The sequence below is a fragment of the Oryctolagus cuniculus genome, chromosome 4, assembly GCF_051225735.1.
Source record: "Oryctolagus cuniculus isolate XC-2025 breed Fujian yellow rabbit chromosome 4, ASM5122573v1, whole genome shotgun sequence".
NCBI lineage: Eukaryota > Metazoa > Chordata > Mammalia > Lagomorpha > Leporidae > Oryctolagus > Oryctolagus cuniculus.
In genome coordinates, this window is record NC_142870.1 from 160,454,489 (window position 1) to 160,480,053 (window position 25,565).

At 40.6% G+C, this 25,565-nt stretch overlaps 1 protein-coding gene across 1 annotated transcript in view; it reads left to right on the top strand.

Moving 5' to 3' along the window:
• LOC149127195 (uncharacterized) overlaps nucleotides 1-25,076 on the top strand; it is an 80,294-nt gene extending 55,218 nt beyond the window's left edge. Inside the window, exon 4 of the mRNA XM_089331402.1 lies at nucleotides 24,968-25,076. The gene's annotated coding sequence lies outside the window, so the exon portion shown is untranslated. The remainder of the gene's footprint in view (nucleotides 1-24,967) is intronic.
• Nucleotides 25,077-25,565: the final 489 nt, after the last annotated feature.

Consider the following 25,565-nt stretch of genomic DNA (forward strand, 5'->3'; position numbering starts at 1 on the left):
ACCATTTCCCACCTTGATGTTGGAATTGATCCTTCTGCCGCTCATCTCTGGCTTGGCTCTTGTCCTACTTTCCTCCTTAGCTTTTCTGTCATCTGAAATCAACTCACAGGTCAAAGTCTCTCAACTTAAAAATGAAAAACAGTTACAAATCCTGATGATATTTTATATTTTTAATTGTGAATCCAAGTAGTATGGTAGTTTTCTTTATCTTACCTAAAATCTGTATCTTACTATACATCACTGACATAGATTTTATATATACACCAACCTGGCTGTATTTAACATAATTTAAATGTTTTATTAATTAAAATGTGTAATGATTGTGTTATATTTTCAATTTTAAAAAATGCTTGCATATCTTATTTATTTTGCTTTGGAAAAGATTTTAAATCTTATGTTCAATGGTAGTAGATATATTAGCATTCTTTTGACCATAATCTTAATTATAATTTATAATGTTGTAGTTTTTTAGATATATAGATGTTTTCAAATTAAGAATGTTTCTATTTCTAATTTTGAGTGATTTTAATAAAAAATTTAGCAATTTACTTTACCATTACTTTTTTATTTTTATTTTTATTTATTTGACAGATAGAGTTAGACAGTTAGAGAGAGAGACAGAGAAAGGTCTTCCTTCTGTGGTTCATCCCTGAAATGGCCGCCACTGCTGAAGCTATGCCAATCCAAATCAGGAGCCAGGTGCTTACTCCCTGTCTCCCATACGGGTGCAGGGCCCAAGCACTTGGGCCATCCTCCACTGCCTTCCCGGGCCACAGCAGAGAGCTGGATCGGAAGAGGAGCCGGGACTAGAATCTGGCACCCATATGGGATGCTGGCACTGTAGGGGGAGGACTAACCAAGTGAGCCATGGCGCCGGCCCCCACCATTATTTTTTAAGTATGTGTTTAAATAATCATACACTTTTCTCTTTTAATTCTTTAATATGATGTACTTTGTAGATAGAATTCTTGATATCAAAATTTCCTTTCATTACTGGAATAAATCTAGGTTATTTATTTTTTCTTTTATAGCTTTATTTGTATTTAATAAAGGGGAAACATTTCATTTTTTCAAATAAACAGTTTCAAGAGCATAATGGTATTTCCTAACCTACCCTTCCTCCTCCTTCTCTTCTCATTTTTATATTCTTTACAATGACATACTTTCAATTTACTTTTCAATCACAAGTTTAAACCTCCACTAAATAAAGAACTCAACAAGTAGTAAGTAGAAAAACCACTGTTCCTCAAGAGTATAGACAAGAATTATAAACAATAATCAAATCTCAAAATGTCAACTTCATTCACATATATTACATATTTTTGTATTCTGTATATGTTTCCAGAAATCAAGGAAAACATTTGATATTTGAGTTTTCTAAAATTACATTGGCTAGAAGGTTTTTGTTCTATCATCTAACATCTTTTTAAATAACTGTAGATTGGATCCATATCCACATACAAATAAGGTATTTTGCCTATGTTCTATCTTGAGGTCTTTGAAATTTCAGCTTTTGTTTTGTTCAATTTTTTTTGTTTTTGCCTTTTTTTTTTTTTTTAGTGTTCTGGTTCTTTAATGACTTCAGTTTATCTTAATTATTGCTTTCATTATAGTTTCTTTGGATTTTCTCTGCTGTTCTTTTCTCAAGTTGCTGACTCCCTCCCAGCTGTTCCTGGTGGTTCTTTGCTCCTCTGTATATATTTTGGAGAAAGCATGTCAAATTGCAGAAAGCTTGCTTTTACTTCTTCCTTTTTTGGAATGAATGATAATTTTGGGGCTTTTATTCATGAACATTGCCATTCTTCCTATTTTTCATAATCCTTGTTAAATTGTCGTACTTTTTAATGTAACAGATGGGTTTAGAGCACTAGGAGGAATCTATTCTTGCTACCACTGCCTGGTTCTCTGTGAGGCTAAAGTGATCAACACCACAAGCAAAAGGCAACCTCCTATATGAAGTGCTGCCAGCCTCAGTCCTCTGGGGTCTGCAGGCAAAAGGTATCACCTTGAGGCCAGTTCAAGTCTACCAGACCCAGCAGCTCTCTATCCTCCATGCTATTAAGTTCTGGCAGTTATGGTTTCAATAAGATTTACAATCATATTGATAGAGAGGGTCATCCCTTTGAAAACCCAGAAAGGCAGAACTATGCAGGAGACTGTCACTCAATTTTTTTGTTGACTCAGGTCCCTGGGGGAGAATGGAAAAAGAATAAAGTATACTACTCACTTCTCCCATCATCTAAACAAGAAGAAAAGCAATGCATCGCAGTGTATCGGTGGGCTGCCATCTGGGTTTTCTCCACGCAGTTCCATCAGCTTGATAGAGATTTCTTCCAAATGCTGCTCTTGGATAAGTTATACTAATTTTCAGAATTTTTATAAGCTTTTGTGGATCTCAGGGACTTCAAAGATACTTTGGTTGGAAAGTGAAGAGGTTATCTCAACACCCCTTTAGGTGGAAACACCCAACTTTACCAGTGTTCACATGAAATAAATTTATGTCTTTTGGCTACACACACAAGCACACACCCAATACATACTTGTTACTGAAATTATGATTTTCATAAATGTTTAAATAAAATCCATATTTTCAACCATGACTATTTTCCCCCTTTTATGGGCATGTCATCAATACTGTGAAAACCCTAGAGGCAAAATAAATGAAGAGAAGCACGCCAGAATCACAGATGATAGTGAAATGAGTGCGGATGTCTTTCAAGATTTTACTATTTCTGTTTCTCATATTTATTCCAAGAATATAATAGTTCAGTTAAATGCTTTCCAGAGGGCCAACTATTTTGTGTGTTTGATCAACAGCCATTCCTTAGAACTAATTATGTATGATATAATATGGCAATCTAATGCCAAAATAGTATTTGCATAGTTTTCTGGTATTGATAAAAAACAATCCTTACAAATATGTTTGATCTTTTATATTCTGAATATTTAGTTCTAAAATGAAAAAATCACCTTCTTAAAGATCAAACTTATTTTTACAAATTCTTGTAGCCAGGTCTTGTCCTGTTACAACCACCAATTGCATAGAGTTTTATCAAGTCCCAGATAGCTAATACAAAAATGTAAGTTATAATAATACCTACTTTATAGATTCATATGACATTTACTTCTGTAGCAAAGTGCTGACCATAAATGAGCATTCTTGAAAAATTGGCTGTTGCCAAATATGGTTATCCCTGTGAATTTTACAAAGACTAATTAAAGTCTTCTTCTGGTTGTGTGTCTTTTAGAATAGTGGTTTCTAAAACCAATACTAGAATCTAATAAGCTATTTATAGACTGTATCTCACAAGTGAGGAAAAATCTAAACTGTCCTCATTTGCTGAACTTGGAGCATCTTGAAGGAGACTTAGAAAAATCATAAAATATGCCTGCCCTTGAAATCTTTGGTAACATTGGCCAAATCACGTCGGGATACTTCTGTTAGTCCTGTATTGAGTATGGAAGGACATACAGCTTTTAGAAACACGGCAATTCAATTGCTGTGTCTTAGTATGTTCCATCCCAAACCAATTAGAACCATATAGGATAGGCTCTTTTTGAAATGCAGTTGGGATTTTGTCCTTTCAGGAATTCAAACATCTGGTTTCCATCTCAAATATCTAATTTCTGTCTCAAATATAAAATGGAGAGTTATTCCAATAAAGACATCTGCTTTCTGTGTGTTAATCTGATATGCACACAGAAAAATTCTGATTGTGGTGTTTTTACTCAAAATGGGTCTCCTGACCAGAGAAATGGTAATGGATGCTCCAAGTTAGATCCACACCCATGAGCACCCTGTACTGGGGAGAGAGATAGAGGAAACTCACTCATGGCAATGTCTCCAATCTTCCATTGCCCTAAACAATCGAAAGGATTGGCTGCAAACACACACTCAAACACACTCCACCTGTATGTAATCGCATCTAGTCCTTTCTGTTGTAAGGTGGTTTAGTGATCCTTAGTGATCATATGAGTATTCCTTACAGATTTCTTAACATCTACTCTAAGTGGTTTATTAAATTAGTCCTACAAATCACACACACTATTGTTCTGGTTAGCTAATGCTGCATCAAAAATTTCCTGAAAACTGAGTGGCTTAGGGACAGGTGTTTGGTACAGCAGTTAAGAAACTCCTTGGGATACTCCCATCTCTTAGCCAAGTGTCTAGGAGTCCTGGCTCCACCTCTGATTCCAGTTTCCTGCTAATGCACACTCTGAAAGTTAACAGGTGATAACACAGGTAGTTGGGTCCCTGCCACCCATGTGAGAAATCTGAATTGAGTTTCCAGATCTTAGCTTTGACTCAACCAAGTCCTAACCATGGTGGGCATCTGGGGAATGAACCGGCAGATTGGAGTTCTCTCTGTCTCCTTCTTAAGTAAAACAAATATTTTTAAGTTAATTGATTTAGAGTGTTTATAATTTTATTTTTTCCATGATTATAAAGATCAGAAATTTATTCAAGATTTGATAGGGGCAACTCTTTACTAGAAACACTTGGAAATATTCAGCTGATAGTCTAAAGGGTTCAAGATATGCCCATTACCTTACAGTATAGTGCCTACTGCCTTCTCTTTCTCCTGATGGTTTCAGGGGCTCTCCATGTGGTCTCTAAGCAGGCACAATGGACTTTTTCATAGCCAGAGTAAAATTCAGAGTGAGTGCTCCAAGAGAACAAGGTAGAAGCTATAAAGCTTTTTCTGACTTAGCTTTTGAAGTCACGAAGAATCATTTCTACCTGACGCTGATGGTAAGAAGTGTCATCCTTGGCCCAGATTCAAGGAGAGGGAGTATGAAGACACTAGAAGACACAGCCAGGGTTCATTGGAGGCCTATCTTTAGTGTGCAGTCTTGGAGGAGCTTAGATAGACATAGTACTTTTTTTTTTTTGACAGGCAGAGTGGACAGTGAGAGAGAGAGACAGAGAGAAAGGTCTTCCTTTGCTGTTGGTTCACCCTCCAATGGCCGCCACAGCTGGCGCGCTGCGGCCGGCGCACCGCGCTGATCCAATGGCAGGAGCCAGGTACTTATCCTGGTCTCCCATAGGGTGCAGGGCCCAAGGACCTGGGCCATCCTCCACTGCACTCCCTGGCCACAACAGAGAGCTGGCCTGGAAGAGGGGCAACCGGGACAGAATCCGAAGCCCTGACCAGAACTAGAACCCGGTGTGCCTGCGCCTCAAGGTGGAGGATTAGCCTAGTGAGCCGCGGCACCGGCCGACGTAGTACTTTCAACTTGATATTATTCCAGTGTTACCTCTCTGGCCCATACAGTTTGGAAACGTGAGTACTAGCTGGATAGCCTACCCTTTACTCAGCCTTTGTTTCTGCCATTGACTGTATTAACTGTTCTGTGGGGTACGCCTACATCTTTGTGGGCATTTGGTTAACCTGAGTTCATTTCAAGAGCTTGATTATTCTGTGTGAATTGATATAGAATCTAAGTTAGTAGAACATAGGCTCTGGTGATTGGATTTACCCCTCACCCATGGTAAACTAGCTGGGGTACTAAGTTTGTGCCATTTCATTACCATTTAGCTTATTCTGATGTATGCTTAATATACAACATTCCCTCGGTTTGATAAGTCACAGTTATTCTGATATTGATGATTTTTTTTTTGGCAGGCAGAGTGGACAGTGAGAGAGAGAGAGAGAGAGAGACAGAGAAAGGTCTTTCTTCTGTTGGTTCACCCCCAAATAGCCAAGGCCGGCGCTGCACCAATCTGAAGCCAGGAGCCAAGTGCTTCCTCCTGGTCTCCCATGCAGGTGCAGGGCCCAAGGACTTGGGCCATCCTCCACTGCCCTCCCGGGCCACAGCAGAGAGCTGGACTGGAAGAGAAGCAGCTGGGACAGAACCAGTGCCCCAACCGGGACTAGAATCCGGGGTGCCAGCGCCGCAGGTGGAAGATTAGCTTAGTGAGCCATGGTGCCGGCCTTGATATTGATGATTTAACTGATAACAAGATTTGCTATTTATACAGTGTGAGATTGTTTATTATTGAAATAGGCATCTTCATGTTTTTTTTTTTTCTTTAGTACTTCCTCCCTAATAATTGAATATCTAAGGATATGTCAAAAATATACTATAAATCATGATCAGAACCCTTCAATGGCTACTATTGTTATTCATTAAATCCAAGATCTTACAGTGACTTGTGAGGCCCTATGTGATCTACATCCCCTTCTTTCATCTGTTCCCTTACATTCATTCTTTCTGTAGGTATTTATTTAGTTCTTACTATATGATGAACACTGTGTATAGGATAAAACCATGAATGAAGTAAAGAAAAATATCTGTTTTTATGAAGTCACACCTCACTAACTCTTCACCTGTGTTGGCCTCCTTGCTGTTTCTGGAACATCTTAAGGAAGTTTCTGTTACTCGCCTTTGCACTTGCTGCTTTCTCTGGGTAGATATCCATATGACTTTCTCCCTTATTTCATTTAGTTCTTTATGTTCAAACACACCTTCACAGTGTCTACCACCATATGTAAAATAGCAGCATCCTCATGATCAGAGAAATATCATGATTTATCATATGTTTTGGATGTACTTCTATTGTTTAGAGATATGTTAGAAATATTTGTCACCTTTTGACAAACTATGTATGCAATTTGCTTATTCCTTATCTGAGTCTTTCTACTAGAATGGAAGTTCTCTGATGTCAGAGTTTATCTATGTTCTTTAGTGCTATAGCCTGGTCTTAATCATAGTGTGCCTTCAATAAGTGTTTGTTGAATGAGTTTTTGGATCAAGAAATTGAAATTCTGTTAACAAAAGCCAGACAGATCCTTACTGATTATAAGTCCCATACTTATTTATCTGGATTGTTCAACCATGCAGACTAGATTGTAGATTAGAAATTTATTCAGGATTTGGTGACTTGATTCCGTTCTCTCAAGGTTAAATATATTATAATATATGTTTACATATAGTAGTATGTGGTGGTATATTATGGTAGCTGATTTGACTGGACCAACAGATGTCTACAGAATTGGTTAAGTGTTACTTCTGGATGTATCTGTGAGGTTGTATCCAGACAAAAAGAGGTGTGTGGATCATCTGGGTGAGGAAGACCTGTTCTCAGTGTGCTAGGGTTCCCATCCATTGGAATAGGGACTGAATGGAACAGAAAAGCATAAGATGGGTGAAAGTCGTTGGTTCTCCCTTCTGAAGTGGGCATGTTTCCACCTGCTGCTGCCCTTGTACGTGAAATGCTCGGTTCTCTGGACATTGGTCTCTGGAACTTGGGCCAGCAATCCTCTGCATGCTTTAGACCTTTGGCTTTGCACTTGGGGCTGTACCATCAGTCTCCATGGCCCTGTGGTTTCTATCTTCTTGGAGTGAGACATACTACTCTCCTCTCTGACTCTCTCATTTGCAGACATCCATTGTAGAACTTCACATCACCTCAGTGATTGCATAAGCCAATCTCTTAAAAGAGTCTCTCTTTTATATGTACAAATATATATCCTTTATTGCTTTGATTCCTCCAGAGAGCCCTGACTAATACAGTAGCATAAGGAGAAAGGCAGCAGAAACCCTACTCTGTGATTCTACACAACAATTAAAAGCTTCTTTTCAACTTCACTTAGAGAAAAACATATTTGGGAGAAAGATCTTGAGTCATCATCTTTAAATTATTCATATTTTCATATTCAAACACTACTCTCACTCCCAATTTATTCTGCTAGGCAATGAAGCAGCAAATGTTGTTTTTTTTTTAATTAAAAAGCTATTCAGATTAAACCAACATTATTTAACGTTATATTACATTAAGCAAGACCTTCATACATCATTTAGTAATTAAAACTACACTAATATAATGGAGAAATGGATAGAATATAAAAAATGTCATCAATAATGCCCAAATCAATCAATTTAGTCACAAAATGTTACTTATGTGTCATTCATAAATTTTGATAATGCTTTGCTGTGTCATGCTGATTATGTAGACAGTTTAATTTCAGTCTTTCCTGTCTTCCATTTTCAAGTTACATAAAATTTTCCTGATATATGGTAACTAATAGAGTACCTAAAATGTAATGTACTGGAGTGAAATGGACATTTTGAGATTTGATGATTTTTTATAGCTCTTGTCTCTTCCACTGAGGAACGGTGGGTTTTTTGTTTTCATACTATTTGTTGAACTCATTTACTTAGTGTAGGGTTAACTATATGAAAATTATGTAAGCTGAAAATAGATTTTTATAAATTTAAGAGTGGGGATGTGAGACAGAGGAGGAAGAAGGGTTGGCGCATGGGCAGGAGGGAGGCTGGAGCAGGGAGTATCACTATGTTCCCAAATCTGTTTATAGGAAATACATGAAACTTGTATACCTTAAATAAAATTTAAAAAATTAACACAAATTATAAATTCTAAAAAGTTTGGTTATTTAAACAATTTTTAACTCAAAAAAGGGAAAAAGTAATAATTTGTGTTGATTTCTTCTGTTAAGTATAAAAATATGAAATAAATTGTGATCATTAACCAAAAAGGAATTCTGAGTGGACTTCGTAGTTCAACAGAGAGGCAGCAAACTGAGGCTTACAGGACTCATCCTGGTCACCACGTACTTTTATTCAGCCCGAGAGCTAGGAGTGGTGACTAAATTTTTAAATGGTTGAAAAAATCAAGCAAAGACTATTTCAGCAGGTGTAAAAGTTTTATGAAATACCTGTTGCAGTGTCTAGAAGTTAAATCTGTCTTGGGAAACTCTAAAGCTCTGCAGGCAGTCCATGGTTTCAGTAGGTTTGGGACTCATACACTCACTGCACCAGGAGAACTTTAATGTGTCCTCCTGGTCAGTCCCATTAGGAATTTCCTTGTCCATTATATCCCATCTATTTTGTATACAAAGGAAAATTTTATCTCCAGCAAGCTAATGCTTTTGTTAGTTAAAAAAAGAATACTGTAGAAAATAGGTTTATTTTGCTCATATCCTTAGAACATTTTTGTTACATTTTCTGGAAATGTGGTAATTTAAATAGGTTCACATAATTTAAAATGACAAGATCTATAAAGTGATTTTACAGATATGCTACTTACCATGGAGAACAGATTAACTGCCAGTGTTCCTAAGCAAACTATCCCTAGTTTCTCATTGATTTAAATTGGGAGTGAAGGTGGTGCTCAGTTATGAATCATGCCAGGAAAAAAAATAGACTGGGCTCATTTATTGAATAAGATGTGGAAACTTGCATTCCAGTGGCTCACACATGAGCTGAGATACTAATCCACATGATCTGCATGCATTACTCTATGTCAAATGTTGGTGAGGATTTTTACCTAATTTGGAGGTAAAAATTTTTGCTTAAGTTGGAGGTACTCATTGAAACTTGAGAAATCCTCGATTTGTCTTTGATCTCTTTTTTAAAATTCTTTTTAAAAATTGCTGTGACTTATTTATCACATGAAAATATTTTTATTGTGTAATATTGTTATTTTCTTCAGGGATTACCTATCAAAAAAAGGTCAATTTTAAAATGTTTTCTTTGGGACCATATAACAAGAAATAAAGGGTAAAGAGCTAAATATGATTTGTATGACTTTTAGCTTAAAGGTGGGAAAATGAATACTTGCTCTCTTATTCGGAAGTCAAACTAGAAGAATAGTCATCTCAGTTTTGTAGATTTGTTTTCTCTAGTTTTGATGCAAAATATATTTCTAATGGAATCTCATTGTGATATCTGTAGATTCACATGCAGTTGTAAGAAATAATAGTGACCCCGTGCACCATTTACTAAGTTTCTCCTGAAGGAAATACTTTACACGATTATAGTAGAGTATCACAATCAGAATACTGACACTGATAAAATCTACCTATTTTATATATGTTTCCTCAGTTGTAATCTTCCTTGTGTGTTTAATTCCATACAATTTTATCACACACACACACATACACATATATTTATATTCTTTTTTTTTTTTTTTAAATTAATGTTTGCCTGGCAGATGTTTCTCTTTTATTTTTTTTAACCTATGTTAAAATTGAGATGAGTTTCTTCTCTGTTGGGTCATTTTTTGAAACCGTTTCTGCAATCTGTGTTTGGCTGGAATATTTAAATCATTTGCATTTCTGGCAATTATTGATTTGTCACTAATTAAATCTGCCAATGTATTAACTGACTTTTTGTGACTTCTAGTTTCCATTCCCATGTTCTATTTTCTTGCCTTCTGTGTGTTACTCAAACATTTTTAGAGTTCCATCATTGATTATTTATGGCATTTTTGAACATCACTCTATAATTTTTAGGGGGTTGTTCTGGTCATTACCATATACACACATGGCTCATCACAGACTGCTGGTCTTAGCATGCAGTTGTACCACTGCATGAGAAGTAAGGAAGCCACACTTCCATTTAAGTTCCTTTTCTTCTTCATTTCTCAGTGTTACCATAATGAGTATCAGATGGGTTATAGATTGCATTTCAGTCATCAAACACAATTCATAAAATCATAAGGAAAATGATCGTCTGTTGGATGTACCTATATGTCTCTTTGTTCTTTTTCTCTGAAACTCCAGTCTTTATTTAGTCATTTTATTTCTGTTTGAAGACCATCCTTTAGTCAATATGTAAGGGTAGGTCTGCCAAGGACAACATTTTCTAACTTTTCCTTCATTTGAAACCAAAGCACTTCTGCTGGTGTGGTGACACTTGGCTGGTGGTCCCTGCAAAAGACATGGTCATCTCAGAATCAGCCAAGGCATTCAGATCTGGCTAAAAAGCCCATGAGAGTATTTCAGGCATGGGAAGCCAAGACACTCTGGAAAAAAATGACCTATATGAAAGATCTCTGTGAGTGAGATCCCGGTGGAAAGGAGGGGCTATCAAAGAAGAGGTACCTTTCTCTGAAGGGAGGAGAGAACTTCCACTTTGACTATGGCCTTGTCTAAGTAAGGTCAGAGTTAGCGAACTCAAGAGGCTTCCATAGCCTTGGCAGCTCATGACAAGAGCCTCAGGTGATCACTGACATCATAAATAAGAATGTCAATTGTTAAATCAACAACGACAGTCACTGTGCACTTGTTCCCCATGTAGGACCTCTGTCTTTAATGAGTTGTACTATGAGAATTAACAGTAAAACTAGTCTTTAAACAGTACTTTATACTTTGTGCATCTGTGTGGGTACAAACTGTTGAAATCTTTACTTAGTAAAGAGTTTATCATCTGTATATAAAGATAATTAAAAATGAATCTTAATGAAGAATGGGGTGGGAGAGGGTGTAGGGGATCGGATGGTTTGCAGGTGGGAGGGTGGTTATGGGGAGAAGAACCACTATAATCCAAAAGTTGTACTTTTGAAATTTATATTTTTTAAATAAAAGTTTTCTTTCTTTCTTTCTTTCTTTTTTTTTTTTTTTTGACAGGTGGATTTAGACAGTGAGACAGAGAGAGAGAGAAGGGTCTTCCTTCCGTTGGTTCACCCCCCTAAATAGCTGATATGGCCGGCGCACTGTGCCGATCCGAATCCAGGAGCCAGGTGCTTCCTCCTGGTCTCCCATGCGGGTGCAGGGCCCAAGCACCTGGGCCATCCTCCACTGCCCTCCCGGGCCACAGCAGAGAGCTGGCCTGGAAGAGGAGCAACCCGGACAGAATCCGGCACCCTGACTGGGACTAGAACCCGGGGTGCTGGCGCCGCAGGTGGAGGATTAGCCAAGTGAGCTGTGGCGCTGGCCTAAACAAAAGTTTTCTATAAAAGAAAAATCTCATGGCCATGTCCTCAGTGTGGGAACCTGTGAATGTGACCTCATTTGAAAAAAAGGCTTTCACAGATGTAATTAAGAGTTTGGAGATCATTCTGGCTATTCAAGAGGGCCTACATCCGCTGACAATTATCCTTGAAAGACAGAATAAAGGAGGTAGAGAGAGGGAGCAGAGAAGGGCGTGCGGATGTGGAGCAGGATTGGAATTGTGTAGCCCTCTGGCAAGGAATGCCCGGAACTCCAGAAATGGGAAGAGGCAGAGAACAGGTTCTTTCTTGAAGCCCTGAAGGAACTCTAGTCCTACGGACATCTTGATCTGGGCTCGGGTCCTCCAGAACTGTGAACGACCACATCTCTGTCATAAGCCACCCAGTGTGTGGTAACTCACTGCAGCCGTCCCGGGAAAAAACCCAGCTGAATATAGAACGTGTGGCTGACAATACTTGAAAATCGTGTCACTTTCTTCTGTCTCCTTGGGTTCCAAGGAAAGAACCTGCTGTCATTCAAGCTGGTGTTTCCTTAAAGGTGTCGCTGTTTCCCTCTGGCTTTTTTTGAAGCCTCTTTTCTTTCTGTTTAGTTTCTAAAACTTTAATTATAATCTGCCTGATTATGTATTTCTTTGAGTTTATTATATATGGGGCTCAGTCAATCTCTGGAATATATAAATTTATGTCTTTCCTCCAATTTGCAAAAGTTTCAGGATTATTTCTTTGGATATTCTTTTAGCCTCATTGTCTGTGCACCTGTAACTCGGATGGCGTAAATGTTGCATCTTTTCTCATGGCCCCATGTGTTCCTGAGGTTCTGGGTATTTTCTGCTCCACTTTTCTCTGTGTTGTCTGAGTGTATAATTTCATTTTTCAGTCCTCAAATTCACTGATTATGTCTTCTGTCATCTCCACCTTGTTAAATCCATTCAGCTAGTGATTTTCTTAACTGTGCTATTGTATTTTTCAGTTCTATAATTTTCACTTGCTACATTTTAAATAACTTTTATTTGCTTTTATTTTATTTTCAGTCTTTTCAAGGAAACGTGTTCTTGATCATGAAAGCATTTTTATGGCAGCTGATTTTAAATCCTTATCAGATAATTCCAATGTCAAGTTCATCTCAGTATTGGCCTCAGTTGATTTTCATTCCTCAGTCAAAGTGTAATTTTCTTGGTTCTTGGTATGACAGGTAATTTTCATTGTATCATGGACATTTTGTCTATTATATTAAGAGATTCTGGGTTCTGTTTAAATCTTTTTATGTTAGCATGTAGCCATTCTTAGATGCAGAGCTTGGTGTATGTTTGTAGGTTGGGGCTCCAGTGATAGTTTAACTTGTAAAGTTTGTGTGGTGTTATTTTGGTCTGATTGGGTCTGTCTGGTGCCACTGGGACTCTCAGTGGTCCCTTCCAGTGCTGTCTTTAGGGAGGGAGAAGTTTCTCCTTACCTGGCCACTTGGTGTTTCTGGGTGGCAGAGGGGACTCCCAGGCTTGTAAGACAAAGAGTCTTCCCTGGGCAGGCTCTTGTGGTGGGAGCATTCCTACCTGTGGGAACAGAGAAATTTCTCAGGCCAGCAGCACAGGGATGGGATATCCCATGGACACTTCTGGTCCTGCGTCCCAGGCTGCAGAGATGAGGGCCTTCCAGCCAGGCTTGTTGTGGAAGGAGGCCTCTTGCTGGTCCTATGGGATCCCTCTGTGTTTTCTGGGAAGGAGGGGCATCTCGGGCCTGGTGAGAAAGGAGAATGATTTTCTTGGCCATTCATTGCTGGTGGGGATCCTGACCAATCCCCTTTCCCAGAGGGGCCAGAGGCTTAGCTGGTGTTGTCAGGGCGTCTGCTTTATCTTCAGTAAGAATGAGCCCGCTAAGACAGCCTTCTGTTGCTAATTTAGGGTCAGAAAATGGTGGGTTTGGATCTCCTTTTTTTTCCTGGGTGGAGAGTATAAGACTCCTTGCTGATAGTCCCCAAGCAGTTTCTCTTCTTCTTGCCGCATTTTAGGGTTTTCCTTTCATTGACTCTTGTTTGCTATTTCCAGGATTGGCGATTTTACTAGGCAGGAGGAGCAGAGAGAAGCGGTTTATTTTATCTAGTCTGCACCCAAAGTCTTAGGTTAATTTGCTACTCAACTATCAGCTCTGTGTAGAGAAGGAATACCCTATGTTATGGTTAAATTGTATCTCCCAGAGAGATGTTCAAGTCCTTACCCCTGGTGCCTTAGCATATCACTTTATCTGGAAATAGAGTTGTTACAGTTATAGTTAGTTAGCCTGAGATATTACTGCAGTAGGATGGACTCTCAGTCAAATATGATAGATGCCCCTGGAAGACGAGAAGGTACAGACACATGACGGTGGAGCGCCGGGTGATGATAAAGGCAGAAACTGAAGTGTTGCAGCTGCAAACCAGGACATGCTAAGGTTCTCCAGCAAACCACCAAAGCTAGGAAGAGGCACAGGAGGTGTGTCCTCTCCAGGTTCTGGAGAGAACTTGGCCTCACCAATGCCTGGACTTCAGAATTCGGCCTCAGGAACAGGGAGACAATGTATTTTTGTTGTTTCAAGCCCTTCAGTTGTGGGAAGTTTGTGACAGCAGTGTAGGCAACTCATATGCCCTAGAGTTTGAAAACCTCTTTTAGCCAAAGGAAATAAGACGTGATGAAGATATTCAACAGCTAAGGCATCGCAGAAGTGTCACCTATTTTCCTTGTTCCTGATCTTATTAAGGCTACTGGCTGCTATGAGCAGCTTTAGTATTCAGATTTTTTTTAAAAAGATTTATTTATTTACTTGAAAGGCAGAGTTAGAGAGAGGCAGAGGCGGGGAGAGATGGGCCTTCCATCTGCCGCTTCACTCCCCAGATGGCTACAATGGCCAGAGCTGCGCCGATTCGAAGCCAGGAGCCAGGAGCTTCCTCTGGGTCTCTGACATGGGTGCAGGGCCCAAGGGCTTGGGCCATCCTCCACTGCTTTCCTAGGCTACTGCAGAGAACCGAATCAGAAGTGGGGCTGTCAGGACTTGAATCAGCATCCACAATGGATGCCAGCACTGCAGACGGCAACTTTACCTGCTACACCACAGCACCGGCCCTGTAGTACTCAGATATTTCTAAGGGAGGGAGCCCAAAGTTCCTGCGTGCTTCATTCTCTACCACTTTCTATTTGAACACCTACTCGCTGTGATGCACTCGGAGCCGGGGGCTTCACTGCTGCGTGGGCGACTTTTATTCAACGTCTCCTGTTGACTCCCTGTCCGTTTTCCCACATTTCCCCCTAAATATCTCCTACACTCTGAATTGTCAGTTTCCCTCTTCCAAGCACACTGTCTCCAGAAGACCTTTCCTCCTACTCGTTTTATGAAATGCAGGCTTCATGAAATGAGTCCTCTCCCCTTCTCTCCCAGCATCTCTAAAGCAGTGTTCAAATCAGCCTTCTGTCTCTTCCCACACCTTTGTGCAAATGTTCGTCTTTGAAAATAAAACAGCTTCAGGTCAACTAAACCCATCTGGAGAGGAAGTGTTGGGTAGCAGAGAAAATAGAGTTTAGGTGTGCTGCTTGGTTTTCTTTCTTTTTTTTTTAAGATTCATTTTATTTATTTGAAAGTCAGAGTTACACAGAGAAGGAGAGGGAGAGAGAGAGAGGGAGAGAGAGAGAGAGGTCCTCCATCCACTGGTTCACTCCCCAGTTGGCCGCAATAACCAGAGAGCTGCACTGATCTGAAGCCAGGAGCCAGGAGCTTCCTCTGGGTCTTCCCACGTGGGTACAGGGGCCCAAGGACTTGGACCATCTTCTACTGCTCTCCCATGCCATAGCAGAGAGTTGGATCAGAAGTGGAGCTGCCAGGATTTGAACCTGTGCCCATATGGGATGCTGGCACTGCAGGTGGTGGCTTTATCTGCCACACTACAGCGTAGACCCCATTGCTCGGTTTTCCAGAACCTGCATAAAAAGGAGGATGTGTGGTTAGAGTATCTTTAAGGTTCCTTCCAACTTTAACCAACTGGACCCGATTTCACAAAATCATTTCAGGTGACTGACAAACCAAAGCATGGGCTATGCTATAGTAAGGCATAAGGTGTGCCCAGGAGAACTTGGCAAGTCATAGGCTAACTCCTTGTATTACCTACACTTCACTTCCTGATAGTGAGCAGTAGGCCAAGAGGGAATCCAGATGAGACTGGAAAAATCGGAGGAGTCAGTTCACACAATACAGGGGCAGACAAGTGTCCAGCATGGTGTGAAAACCCAACGGACTTACTAAGTCAGTTTCCTAGTCACAATGTATTGTAGCACTGTCATAAAAATGCCATATGAGGCAAAAGCGCAAGCCTCACACATGAGAAGCAGGAGATGAAATCAACATATTAATATATTTTATTTCACCCACCATACTGAAAATATTATTTGGAGCCAATATAAAAAGTAATGAGGCACACTATGTTCCTTGTTTTGTACTAAGTCTTTGGAAGCCTGTGTGTGTTATTTCACTTACATTACATCTCTGTTTGACAGTTTAATTGCTGTGCTCAGTAGGCCCATGTGGCAAGTTGCTACCATACTCCACAGTGAATGCCTTCACTACTTAATATTGATGACTTCTAGGAGTGTACACACTTCTTGTTTCAATCACCACCATTTATAATTTATCCCCTAGCTTTTAGGCTTTTCTTTCCTGATCTCATCACTGTTTTTTTTTTCAGTTTCCATTTTTTGTATTTAATTCTTCAAATTAGGATTTGCAAGGACAGTAGTGATGCTTGCTCACCGTTCCTTACCTTGCCTACATGAGAATATGAAAGAAAACGCAGGAGGAAAAACTCTGCAAGTTGTTTAAGACAATAGTTCATGTATTTGTGGCATTTGGCGATTCACCACGTCTCGTAGCTACAGCATCTTGTTTAATTCTCACAATAATACTGTGTTCCCACCTGCTTTCTAGACATACCTGAGGTGTCATATGTCCAGTGCTAAGAGGATAATTCTTCTGTTCTATGTGTATTTTTGTTTCTCTATTCTTTTTAAAAAGATTTAGTAATTTAAAATGTAGAGTTATGGGGTGGAGGATAAAGAGTGAAAAAGAGATCAATGTTCCTTTTTACAAATTTTATTTAAGGAATATAAACGTCATGCATTTCATATATACAAATTTAGCAACATAGTGATCCTCCCTCCCATTCTCCCACCCTTCTTCCTGTTCCCTATCCCGTTCCCATTCTTATTTTTACAAAGATCTACTTTCAGTTACCTTTATACTTAGAAGATTAACGCTATACTAAGTAGAGAGATCAACATGATGAAAAATGCTAAACAACAAACAAACAAAAGCCTTGTTCCTCAGCAGTCAAGACAAGGGCTGTTCAAAATCATCACATCATAAAGCGTCGATTTCACTCCTAGGGATTACCTTTTATATACTCTATTGTTCACCCCAGATCAGAGAGAACATATGATATTTGTCATTTTGGGACTGGCTTATATCACTAAATATAATGATTTCTAATTGCATCTGTTTTGTTGCAAATTACAGAATTTCATTTTTTTAACCACTCTGTAGTATTCCAGTGCTTATATATGCCATCAATCTTTATCCAGCCATCAGTTGATGGACATCTGGGTTGATTCCATATCTTAGCTATTATTGATTGAGCTGCAGTGAACATGGGGGTATAGGTAACTATTTCAGATGCTTATTTCACTCCCTTTGGGTAAATTCCCAGGACTGGGATAGCTGATTTATATGGTAGGTCTATATTCAGCTTTCTGAGGTTTCTCCATGCTATCTTCCACAGTGGCTGCACTAGTTTACATTCCCACCAGCAGTGGATTAGGGCACCTTTTTCTCCACATCCTCACCAGCATTTGTTGTTTGTTGATTTCTGTATGAGAGCCATTCTAGTGGGGGTGAGGTGAAAGCTCATTGTGGTTTTGATTTGCATTTCCCTGATGGCTAGTGATCCTGAACATTTTTTCATGTGTCTGTTGGCCCTTTGAATTTCCTCTTTTGAAAAGTGCCTTTTCATGTCCTTTGCACATTTCTTAACTGGATTGTTTGTTTTGTTGTTGTTGAGTTTTTTGAGTTCTTTATAGATTTTGGAAATTAATCCTTTATCAGTTACACAGTTTGCAGAAATTTTCTCTCATTCTTTCAGTTGCCTCTTCACTTTGCTGAGTGTTTGTTTTGCAGTGCAAAATCTTCTCAGTTTGATGCAATCCCATTTGTCAATTTTGGCTTTGATTGCCTGTGCTGCTGGGGTTTTTTCAAGAAGTCTTTGCCTATGCCAATGTCTTGTAGGGTTTCCCCAGTGTTATCTAGTAATTTGATGGTATTGAGTCATATATTTTGGTCTTTGATACATTTTGAGTGTATTTTTGTATAAGGTGTAAGGTAAGGGTCTTGTTTCATACTTCTGCATGTAGAGATCCAATTTTCCCAGCACCATTTGTTGAAGAGACTGTGTTTGCTCCAGGGATTGATTTTAGCTCCTTTGTCAAAGATAAGTTGGTTGTAGATGTGTGCATTGATTTCTGGAGTTTTTATTCTGTTCCATTGGTCTACACATCTATTTTTATTCCTGTACCAGGCTGTTTTGATTATAACTGTCCTGTTGTATGTCTTAAGATCTGGTATTGTAATGTCTCCAGCTTTGCTTTTGTTGTTTAAGATTGCTTTAGTTATTGAGGTTCTCTTGTGTTTCCACATGAATTTTAGAATTATTTTTCTAGATCTGAGAAGAATGTTGTTAGTATTTTGATTGGGATTGCATTGAATCTATAAATTGCTTCCAGTACTATGGACATTTTGAAGATATTGATTCTTTGCTGGTTCACTGCCCAGATGACTGCAATAGGGGTTGGGCCAGGCTGAACCCAGGAGCCTGGAACCTTGTCGGTGTCTCCCATGTGGGTGCAGGGGCTAAAGTACTCAGGCCATTGTCCATTGCCTTCCAGGTGCTTTATCAGGGAGCTGGATTAGAAGTGGGGCAGCTGAGACTCCAACTGGCACCCCTATAGGATGTTGGGACCATAGGTAGTGGCTTAGCCTGCTGTGCCACAATGCTCACCTGTCTTCTTGATTCTAAAGAGGCTTTATCATTTGCCACATCAGCCTACCTGGCATACAACCTAGACACCTACTTTACCTTCACTCTCCTTTTCTTAAGCTCCATAGCTAATTAATTACCAAATCCTGCTGATTGTCTTTTAAATAGGTCTTAATTCTAGATGTTGCTGCAACTTTCCAGATGACATATATATTTTTTTAAAATTCATCTTTTTTCCAGATTTATTTATTTATCTGAAAGGCAGGATGAAATATAGATAGTCACACACACACACACACACACACACACAGAACGAGAGAGAGAGAGAGAGAGAGAGAGAGAGATCCTTTATCCCTAAGTGATTGCACTGACCAGGGCTTGGTTACGCCAAAGCCAGGAGCCAGAAACTACACCTGGGTCTCCCATTTGAGTGGTAGGGGCCCAAGCCCTTGTGGCATCTTCTACCCCCTTCCATGGTACATTAGCAAGAAGCTGGATTAGAGGCAATGTAACTGGGACTGGAACTGGTACTTTGATATGGGAAGCCAGCATTGCAAGCCATGGCTTAGCCCATTGCACCACAATACCAGCCCCCCACAATTTCTTGATGTGTGAACCCACATCATTTCATGCCTAAACTATTTTCGTATCCTTTTAACTGGTCTCCACATCCATGCTTAGTTCCTACACTATCCTTTACAACCCTCTCTCTGTGTGTCATGACACTTGCCCATAGGAAAGTTAGTGACCCTTCACAGCCTAGATCAGTTCTTCTCTAAGTTTGATATGAGCTCAGAGTCTCTTAGCATCTTGCTAAGTGCAGATTCTGATGCAATAGGTCTGTGGCCCTAGCTCATGTGCCTTGAACAGGTGATGACAATGTTGTTGGGATGCAGTGATGGAGGTAAGAGTGAGACAGATACTTCACGAATAAACAAGATAATTAGTTGGTGAAAAATGAAGGGTGCTCACCGTGTGAATGTTTACTGTGATACAGTAAGTAATCAGAGATATTGGCATCATGGGATGGATTAAACGATCATAACTCTAGGTTACAGGGTGAAGTATGTGTCTCACTCATAGCCTTTAAGAAATGTTATGTCTCTTACCTCACAAGTTTTGCTGTGAGGGAAAGTGGATTTTGGTAATCTTGGGGGTCCTGGAGCCAAGTGCCAACTCTGTTCTGAGCACCCCCTTGGAAGCAGATAGCTGCATAGTTCCCAGTGCCCCTTCTCAGAAGAATCTCATCACAATGCAGTAAAGTAAGGGGGCCTGTCATGCTTTGGAAATTACCTGGTTAACTTTGTCCACCTTGTATACTTTCTGTGGTTTTAGCATTGTTAGTCTTTAAGAGAAAAAAGAAGGCTTTTCCTCAGTCTGTTGCATAAGTGAAGAAAATGGGACTCCGTATCAGCACAGTCCCCCATTTCTGCACTAGCAGAGGGCAGGGAAGTGATTTAAAAAAAAAAAAAAATCCTGCCGTGGAATCATGGGTCACCAGGGCTGACTGCTATCTCTGGACATCCAAAATGCTGCACATTTGAACGGAGAAGAGAATTGACTTCCAGAGGGCTTTTCTAACGGTAGTATGGGCAATATTTGGACTTAGGGAGATTTTCATGAGAACTACAGTTAAGGCAAAGTGATGAGTCACTGATACAGTGATAGTCCTAATAGTGCACTTGTGTGTCTACCAAACATACATATGAGAGGTATCCAAAAAGTTCATGGAACATGTGTTATGAAACACTATGCATGGATTTCAGAAATGCTTTTTTTTTTTTTTTTTTTTTTTTTGCACCAAAACAAACTGATCTTTTAATTCCACCTTCACATGAACTTTCGGAAGCACCTTTCTATTGAGAGATCTCTCAGGGAGTAAACCATGTAGCACAGGGAGGTAGGAAGTGAACAGACGTCAGGCTCTGGCCATGCAGGCATTCAGCAGACAGCCGTCTCCTTGAATTCAAGTCAGTGCTTTGCCTTGGGGTTGCTTTCTGATATAATTGGATCAATGAACCCAAGCACAGTTGAAAAACTTTTAAAGTCACAACTAAGCAAATGTATAAAATTGGGTAGATGAACAGAGAGCGAACTTGCAACAGCAGACTCAGTCACGACCTTCTTGGTCACCACTTTTAATTATCCAGAATTTTAGAGAAAGAGCAAAAACATCAGAAAATAAGATGACAGCAGTGTTCAGAATCTAACATTCTATCAGCCTCAGAAGTAGCACAGGGTGAAAAATATGTTCTCAATTATATAGCTTAAAAACCGAAATGACTCAAATCATGATTATTATGTATCTATTCTTTAGACTTTTGAATAAGGCAAGAAAATGAAACAAAAATTCAAATAAGAATTGAAACAAAATCAAAGTTTTATAACTAGAAAGATGAGAGCAGGATAACCACATCTTTTTTACATTCTGGTTAATTGAGGCCACTTTATACCTGTTCTCTCCGGGGGATGTGGAGCGTGTAAGCCTTATTGATTTGAGGGAGTTATGGGGATCAGCACAGTCTGACTGTGGTAGGGTGGTGGACTATCGTCTAAAACCCAGCCTTCTAGCTGAGCCAGCCAAACCCTCTGGGCCTTAGGGAATTTTTCTGTGAATCAGGCAGTCAGGGGTAAATGGAGTGCTTTGAGAAATTTCCACTTGGGGGGATCTGCTATCTGATTTCTTCTCTCTGGTGCATCCTCTGGGGTACTCTCAAGTGTGCTTTAGAGTTATTTGAGCCTTTTCCTCCAACTTATCTCCCAGTTCTATCTGTCTCAGCCCAAAGCTGCCTTGGCAGACAGCTTGGTCCCACAAGCTTAACATTGCAGCAGCAGGGGCATAGCACATTCTGGAATCTCCATACGACTCTGTGTGGTCACCAAGAAAGAGGTGCAGCCTTGTTCTCCTTAAATCTGCACAGATCAGGGACATGACACAGGCAGCTGAGTCAGTAAGGAGCCTTTGGAACAATCTTTATTCCAAACCCAGACTGATTTCCAACCCACCATTTTTTTTTAACTTAAAAACAAATAGATAAGTATGTACACATATTTCATTAAAAGCAATATAAACAAATCAAATAAAAATGGAAAGCTGGAAGGGAAAGAAGAAAGAAGGCAAGGGGCAGGAAGGAGAAAGGGAAGGAGGAAGAAGAGAAAGAGGAAAGAAGGAAGAAAGAGAAAGGAAGTGTTACGGGGAGACAGGGATAAATCACTATACCCTGTCCCCAGGGTTGCCGTAAACCCCCCTCCCACAGCCAACAACCTGAAAACACTATCGTAGCAAAGCTACTGCCCAGAACCAGGGCTGACCGAAAATACCTAACATGGCTGCCGGCTACGTCTCCATGAAGATCTGCAGCTTATTGGAATAGCAGATCCCTAGCTGACAGTTCTGTCATGCACCTGATGCTGTGACACTTCTGAGATGTCCTAGGAGAGCCAGAAGGTGGGCAGTCACCAAGTTCCCGGAAATCCCTCCCTTTCCTGGGAGACTCTGCCCACCACCCCCATGCCTCCAGAACACAGAAAGGATGACCCTGAACTTCACATATTTCAGCTTACTCGAGAGCATTGCTTCTAACTGAGTCCTTTCACTTTGCTGAGGAAGCTCATTCCTTTGCTAACCTTTCTCTATATCTGGTCCTTGCTGAAGACAAGAACCTGAGCCCTCCCCACACCAAGAGAAGCAAGGTGGGTGGTGGTGAGAGGGGAAGGGATTTGCCAGGCTGTAAGTATAAAGCTAATTATGAAGATGTGGAAATGACAACTGAGAGAGAAATCCATGCCTCCTCCACCAGGAAACTGCCCAGAGAACATCCTTAGCTGTTTCTTAAAACTTGCTATTAAATAGTAAGAATATTGCTATCATCAACATCATTAAAAAATTGGCGGTGGTAGGCAAACAACAGAAAAAATTTGCTTCCATTTTCCACTGTAGCTGCTGTTAATAATTACATCATCTCATCTTATATTTAGATAATACAGCTCAGTACAGGAAATTTTGTCCATAGGGGCATAATGTTCACAGAAGGGATCTTAGTGTTTTTTTTTTAAGATTTATTTATTTATTTGAAATTTGGTGTTATACAGAGAAAGGAGAGGCAGAGAGAAAGAGAGAGTCTTCTATCCGCTGGTGGAGCAGCTGGGACTCGAACAGGTTCCCGTATGGGATGCTGGCACTGCAGGCAGCGGCTTTACCCTCTATGCCACAGTGTTTGCCCCAGGAATATTTCTTTAAAAAATTTATTTACAGGGGCCGGCATTGTGGAGTAGCAGGTAAAACCACTGCCTGCGATGCCGGCATCTCATGTGGGTGCTGGTTCAAGTTCCAGTGCTCTGCTTCCAATCCAGCTTCCTGCTAATGGCCTAGGAAAAATAATAGAATATGGTCCAAATGTTTGGTCCCCTGCCATTGACATGAAACACCTGGATGAAGCTCCTGGCTTTGGCCTGCCTCAACCCTGGCCATTGTGGCTACTTGGGGAGTAAACTAGTGAGTGGAAGACCCCATCCTATCCCTCTCTCTGAGTTTCAAGTAAATAAGTAAAATCTTTTAAAATTTTTTATTTGCTTATTTGGAAGAGAGACAGAAACAGAGAGAGCTTCTACCCTCTGGTGTATTCCCCAAATGCCTACAACAGCCAAGCCTAGGATGCCCCCAGTGAAATTTAGGATGCAGGATTCTGATCTGAGTCTCCCTTGTGATTTGCGAGGATCCAACTACTTGAACTTGTCTCCTGCTGTCTCCCAGGATGTGCATTAGCAGGAAGCTTGAATTGGGAGTAGAGCTGGGACTAGAACCCAGACCCTCCAATATAGGTTATGGGTGGCATCCTAAGTGGTGTCTTGACTACTATGCCAGATACCTGCCCCAGAAGAAAGATTTCTGAAGTGGAAAAAAATTGGGACTGGCATTGTGGTGCAGCAAGTTAAGCCTCCCCCTATGATGCCAGCATCCTGTATGAGCACCAGTTCAAGTCCTAACTGCTCCACCTCCAATCCAGCTCCTTGCTAATGTGCCTGAGAAGGCAGCAGATGATGGCTCAAGTACTTGAGTCCCTGCCACACACGTGGGTGACTTGGATGGAGTTTCAGGTTCCTGGCTTGTGGCCATTTGGGGAATGAACCAGCAGATGGAAGATCTCTCTGTGTCTCCATCTCTCTTTCTGTAGCTTTGACTTTCAAAGAAATAAATAGATATTTAAAAACAATGAGAGAATAAAAAGGAAAATATGAAGTGGAATAACTGTTTTCTTTGAAGAAATTGTTTGCTCCTTTCCCTGTGAAAGGAGTTATCCTGTGTGGACTCTCCAGTGTATCACTCACACTCCGTGACTTGTCTCCCACTGTAGCAGTTACTATCAGAGCCCCCCCCCCCTACTTAGAGCCCCCATTTCTGGGCACCCCTGCTGTGAGCTCCTGTGGCTTTCTCTGGCCACTGGAGTCCACCTGGTTCATGCATGAAGCAGACAAGAAATGCCACACCTCCTGGGAGCCACCCCCATCCACACTGAGGACAATTGGTAGGAAAATAACCAGGCTGCTCACCCTCAGGTGGGACAACACTGAAGCCTGTTCTGTGCCGTTAAATGGAGTGGCCCAAGGAGCTGGTTTCCAGTTCTCCACCTGCTGGGATTACATGCCAAAAAGACTTCTATCACATCCTTGTCTTAGGGCAGGTTTGGGGAGTGGAATCCTGCCTGCGATATCCATCAGAGGCCAAATTTCCCCCACTTTCTTGCTTTTCTGTCCCTAACTCCCACCTGCAGTCACCTACAGAGCATCTACTGGAGCCCCCACCCCCACCCCCCCGGAAACCCCACCCCCCCCACTCTCTCCTTACCCCTGACCCAACACACGTTCATCCTTGTAAGCTGCCATTCTCCTGGAGAGGGTGACCATGGCTTGTTCTTGTTCTAAAAAATGAAGCTGTACTGACAAAATAACAGATGGAAAAGATAGGTGCTTATCAACTTCCTGCATGAAACCTTTATCAATTCATTAAGACTGGGATTTCTGAGGAACATCCGGAAATCCACACATTTCCTTTGATTGTTGCAGCTAAGATAAAAGTAAGCAGAGCAAATCTCTGATTCTACGTTCACCACCCACTCTTCCCACACTCCAGGATAATAAATTGTTTTAAATAGTTTGAAAGTACCATTGCTTTTGCTCTCATGATATATCGCTTCTGTTATTGCTTTCTATTTATACTTCTGGTCCAACAGCTCTTAGAACTGCTGATGCGTGAAGCTTAAGCCCACTGCGAGAATCTGAACAAAACTGACAGTTCTCTGTGGACTCTCTTACTAGGAAAGTCTTCAAGGCAGAGAACTGGTAAGAAAAGCAGCAGTCGTTTCAAAGCAGGTACTTTGTGATCTGGATCAGTGAGAGCCCTTCCTCTGCCCCCTGATTCGCAGTGTGTATTATTTGTATTCCATGGTATTCATTCTTTTATTTTTATTTTTTAAAAATTTATTTATTTATTTGAAAGAGTTACACAGAGAGAAGGAGAGAGAGAGAGAGAGAGAGAGAGAGAGGGGTCTTCCATCTGCTGGTTCATTCTCCAATTGGCCGCAATGGGTGGAGCTGGGCTCATCTGAAGCCAGGAGCCAGCATCTTCTCCCAGTTCTCCCATGTGGGTGCAGGGGCCAAGGATTTGGATCATCCTCTACTGCTTTCCCAGGCCACAGCAGAGAGCTGGATTGGAAGTGGAGCAGCCAGGACTTGAACTGGCACCTATATGGGATGCTGGCACTGCAGGCAGTAGCTTTACCCGCTACACCACAACGCCGGCCCCTCATTCTTTCATTTTAAAAATATTTA